Below are 6,000 nucleotides of genomic sequence, written 5' to 3' on the forward strand. Positions count from 1 at the left end.
CAGTTGTAGAACATATTATGTGTCAGGTGCATTCTGCGCATTATCTCATTTAATTCTCCCGATAGCCCCGTATAGCAGGGTCTCATTATCTTCGTTTCACGAGAAGGAAGGGCTAGCTCAAGGCAGTATAGAAACCTGCCCAAGATTGCATGAGGAGGGAACAGCGGAGCTGCTGGCTTTTGGTTGTAGCCAGTAGGACTCCCTACCCCACCTCAGAGATGTGGCAGGAGAGTCAAACCTCCAATCTAGCATCAGCCTGTCTGAATTCAAATCTCCACTTTACCACTTACTTTACTATGTAAACATTGGTGGGCATCTTAATCATGCTAAACCCCAGTTTCTCCATCTGTAAAAGGGGATAATAAATACCTCTCCCTTTTATGATTGTCATGAGAATTAAGTGAGATAAGCAAGCAAAACCCTTAATGCCTGCTAAGCAGTGGAAAACGTTGGCCGTATAGGAGAGTGTTTCTGACCCCTGGGAGGCTAACAGCTCAAGAGCATCAAGAAACATGCCTACACGCCACTGGTTTTCAAACCTATTAGTCGGTGGGACTAGTTTTCCCGTGTAGCAAACACCAGACTCCACTGAAAAGGAACTGCCGTGGAAGCCACACTCTCACTTGCACAGCCAGGAGGATAAAGTGTCAGGGATTTAGCAGAGCTGTGAGATCCACGGGCAGTTTTGTTGGCTGGGATGGCAGATGGGGCATCTTGAGCAAGCACTCGGGTGAACCCACCCCGAGCACAGGGAAAAATCGTCATGCCCTGAGCAAAAATTATTTTTTCTGACTTAGAGTCTCTGCAGAGTGAAGAAAGAAGAAGAAGAAGAAAAAGAAGGAGGAGGAGGAAGAGGAGGAGGAGGAGGAGGAGGAGGAGGAGGAGGAGGAGGAGGAGGAGAAGAAGAAGACGTGATAAGCCGAATCTCCTTGAGGAGGCCTCTGAGCCCTCCTGGCTCTAAAAAGAACTCAGAAGGAGTCTTTAGGCCAATCGCTACAATTTTCTGATCTGTCTGTTGCTGATTGCTCAGGTAGTTTGAATTTGCATCATTAACGCTGCCCGAGATACATTGTCATCTTAGAATGCAGAGAGAAGAAATCATACACGTGCATTCTAACAATACAATCATAGAAGCAATTTATTTTGAACATTACTTTGGAGTGAGGCCTTTATGCAACCAGAGATTTAATAAATACATGGATATGAGACTGCATTTTTCACTTAGGTTCATCAAACACAGAGAGATTTCCCATTATGGAGAGAGAGAGTTTGGAATCAGGCTGAGGTTTTCCTTGCAGAGATTAAAAAGACAGATGGCAAGGTGCTGTGCTCGGGGAAAAGGCTTTTATAATCAAAGAATTAGAATTTATTCCTCAATCTGGCATTTAGGCTCAGCCTCTATGCACAGGGTCAACTCATATGCTACCAAAAGATTCCATTATTTCAATTTCCTATGGACTATCAAGCCAACGTTACCAATTCTGTCAGAATCAGGATAGACACACTCCAGGAAATTAAAATACCTATTTCAATGGTGTCTAATTCCACTTTGTAGATGTATGCATGTGGGCATATAACAGTCAATAGATGGTCCTTCCACCGCAGTGATGATAGCTCCTGTTGATTTTGCCTTTGAGCTTTGTATACTTTACTACATTGAACCATACTGACGGCCCTATGGGGTTTGTCATCCGGAGGCTGGCTGGTCACTTGTCTATTTGTGCCACTCGATTTTAGCCCTCAGGCAATCTGGACACAAAACCAGCTCTTTCACTGGTTTCCACAAAACACCCAATCACATCAAGTATTCTATAGTTTCATTTTTGTACTTATTCAAGAATCACAGGATTGTGGCAAGGAATCTCAAGCCACAATTCTGTCCTTTATAAAAATCAGAGAGGTTGACATTCCCTCTTCCTGAGTTGGTGGGATTTTCTAAGGATTCATTTGGCGTGATTAACGAAAGTAATATGAGAGTCTCTGAAAATGTGACTTATCATTTGAAAGCAATCACTTCCATTTTGAGAAACATATGCATTAAGTGAAGCTAAATCACAAGGAAAATCCCCACTGGAGATGAGTGGCATTTTGCAGTTTCGATGATCAGTTCCTCAAGTTCCCACTGTGCACCAGACTTCGTGGCGCTGGAGAAAGAAACAGTCTTTGGCTACCGAAAGCTCCAAATCTGGTTGGGGAGGTATCATAACTGTACAAAAAATGTTCAGGGGTTAAACAACAATAAAACGGGGCGCCTGGGGGGCTCAGTCAGTTAAGCATCTGACTTCGGCTCAGGTCATGATCTCACGGTTTGTGAGTTCGAGCCCCGCGGCGGGCTCTGTGTTGACATCTCAGAGCCTGGAGCCTGCTGCGGATTCTGTCTCTCTCTCTCTCTCTCTCTCTCTCTCTCTCTGCCCTTCCCCCACTCACACTCTGTCTCTGTCTCTCTCAAAAATAAATAAACATTAAAAAAAAAACAATAAAACAGGTTTGTCTCCAGTTGAGACAAATGCAAATAGATGTGTTAAAAGATCATTAACCAAAACTGAAAACTTATAAGAGGAGGAGTTCCTACAAAAGAAATGGAGGTAGGTGGAGTTAGGATGGGCAAAGAGAAGGGAAGGAGGAGAGGCAGCCCACGTGCACAGACAGCGGGTCGATCAAACCTCCTGTTCATATCAAAGACCAGAAAAGTGGGAAAACTTAGGAACCTTGGGAGAGCCAAGAAAAAAATAAACCAGTTGACTCATCATTAGTGTTCCTTCCAGCTCTTTCAGAGCCCTGGAGTCAAAGATTCTAAATCCCATGCAAATTCATTTGTCCATATTCTCTCACCTCCAATTTCCTCTGCTCAGCTGTGCTTTTTGGTAAATTGTTCAAAGGTGACAAGGATGCTAGAGGAGATCGTCTCCGGCTAGAGCTAACAAAGCTACATCCGTCACACTCTGAATGACGCCCCAAGTTAAAAGTGGTAAAGAGCTTTGAAAAATGAGCGCATTACATGATCACAACCTCAGTCAGTCAGAGAACGCATCCTGGGATGGACTTGGTGCCGAACTCCTATAATAACACGAAAAGCACCTTAATGTGCTAATTTATCTTTCAGATGCTATAATGAGAAATGGAAAGAACTGTGCCTTCTTTACACACGGTCAACTCTTCTCAAAAAGGAAAAAAGAGATATTTAAGGTACGTATTGTGGATAAAATGGTGTCGCTTCCGCCCCCCCCCCCCAAAAAAAGAAAAAAAAAAGGAGGCAGTCCCAACCCCCCTGTCTCAGTCATTTAGGGCTGCTATAATAATGCCATAGTCTGGGGACCCATAAACAGCTGAAACACTTCTCACAGTTCTGGAGGCTGAGTCTAAGATCAAGGTGCTGGCAGATTCGGTGTCTGATGTGAGGAGCTTCCTAGTTCTTAGATGTTTGACTTCTCACTATGTCTTCACATGGTGGAAGAGGTGAGAGAACTCTCTGGTGTCTGTTCTCTAAGGGCACAAATCCCATTCATGAGGGCTCCAGCCCCATGACCTAACCACCTCCCAAAGGCCCTCCTCAGATTGAATTTAGGGATTAAGTTCGATATATGAATTTGGGGGGATGGGGTGGAGGGACACAAACATTCAGTCCAGTACCTCAGAATGCTCCTGTTTGGAAACAGAGTCTTCGTAATGAAGTTAAGATGAGGTCATTAGGGTGGGCCCTAGTCCAATACGACTGGTGTCCTTATAGAAGGAGAAGAAATTTGGGCACAGTGACAGACACGCAGAGAGGCAATGGTGGGAAGACAGGAAAGGAGAGGGCAGCCATGTAACTGCAATGATGCATCTACAAGCCAAGGAACACCTTAGGTTAACAGAAGCTAGGAGAGAGACCTGGAACAGATCCTTTCCAAGTGCCTTCAGAGGGAGCAGGTCACTGCTGACACCTTGATTTGGGGCTTCTGGCCCCCAGAACTGCGAGACAATAAATTTCTATTGTTTTAAGCTACCCAGTATGTGGTACTTCGTTACAACGGCCCTAGGGAACTAATACATCACTCTTTTAAAATCCCTTTCAAAATCATTTTATAGATGGTAAAGAAGAGGAGGCAAAAATGCATGAGCCAATCTTTGGCCATTTAAATGCTAGGAGTCCTTCCTTTTAGGAAATATTCAAATAGTCAAAGATGCTGTTTTTCCTATCACTGGGTTAAATTCCACCCTTGTTCCCAAGTGCAAGGAACATTTCCTTATTTTTACCTCCTATTACTGTTGGAAAGGAAAAAAGCCAAAACAAAACAGAGTTCTTCTGTAAGTCATTATACTCTGAAGATATTTAGTATCAGGCTGATTACTGAGTAAAAAGGTCTGGTTACCATCACATCTAATCCAGCAGAACTGAATTATATCCACTGCGTGGCTTCCTAGTCCGTTTGCTCTAATTTTCCTCCCTGCCCCCCATGCAAGCACCTTTGACTGCATTCCAGTTTCTACCAAACGCTGCCGAAGCTCCAGCTATTTTCCTTAAATTATATAATTTTCCAGAAAACTCAGAAGTTGATCTGCTTAACAATGTATTCATTTTTCCTCTAAATAACAGTATTATTTTCCATCTCTAAGAAAGTGAGCTTTGTAATATTTCCTCTCCAATTTAAAAAGAAGCATTAGCCAGCTTGCATTGAATACTAAAAAAAAAAAAAAAAAAAACTTGAACACTGCTCTGATTCTCACTACAGTGAAATATTTTCTCCATGTAACCAGAAATAGTGATGGAAAATCTTTTCCTTTTACACAATATTTGAGCATAATTGGTAAAAGCCTTCGATTATGGAGAAGTCTTATAAGAACTGGTCTTTCTCTCAACAAAAACTCTAATGCAATCAGATTTAAGTGACTCTATTAGCTGAAGTCTTTCTGTTGAGTTAATAATATAAAATGCTTTTTGAAAATCTGAATATAGTATCTCTCATGAATGTCTCCAGCCATTTCCCTGTTCATCATAAAATTTAGATGTAACAACACTTTTCACTTTAGTGCTGTTTTAGGGAAATATTGCAAGCAATTTACAATAATACTCTACAAATTCAGTCTAAGCTTGCTCTTCAACATAGATTTGATGAGATAAATTAACTTAAATAAATAGGCATTTACAAAAAATAAATTATTCAATACAAGACCATCTTTAAGGTAAATCTCCTTTTTTCATAATTAATAAAGAAAGTTAACTTTGAGCATCGCTTAACATAACGTATAAACTCTGTGACTCTCAGTTGAAGGAACCGGGTGGGAATTATTGGACAAATCATAGGACTGAGTCTTGATTCTTACATAATTTCCTATAAGGTCACGGGCAAATAATCTAATCTCTCTTCACTTTCATTCCTAGTTATAAAATAAACTAATATTATCTACCTAGTACAATTTTTTTTTTTATTTTAGAGAGAGAGAAAGTGGGGAAGGGGCAGAGGGAGAGAGAGAGAGAAAGAGAAAGAATCCTAACCAGGCTCCATACTCAGCATGAAGCCTGACTCTGGGGGCTCAACACGGGACTGAAATCCATGACCTGGGATCATGACCCGAGCCAAAATCAAGAGGTGGATGCTCAACTGACTGAGACACCCAGGCGTCCCTCTACCTAACAGAATTCTTAAGATGATTCAATAATATAACGTGCAAAAATTTAATACCGTTCATTTCTCTGGCTTTACAAGAATCAAAATGTACAGGCACAAATCAAAATTGTGATGCAGGTTATTTACAATAAGAAGTTTTACATGCATACATACTGAACACACTCATGCATGTCAATACGTTTGGTACAAAATTGTACAATATCCTCATGCTACAGTATGAACAGCTCCACTGGTGGGAAGCCCATTTCATGTTAGAACAGCTCCAGCTACAAGAAAGTTATTCTTTCCAGTTTCTCATGTTCTGGATCTGTGCTCTAGTTCTATATAGAACAAATCTGATGTCTCCTCTACATAATAGCTCTTTGGTTATTTAAAGAGAAGTATTTGAGCA

Source organism: Panthera pardus, unplaced genomic scaffold (assembly GCF_024362965.1).
Source record: "Panthera pardus isolate Hobbes unplaced genomic scaffold, ASM2436296v1 HiC_scaffold_15, whole genome shotgun sequence".
In the NCBI taxonomy this organism is placed as follows: Eukaryota; Metazoa; Chordata; class Mammalia; order Carnivora; family Felidae; genus Panthera; species Panthera pardus.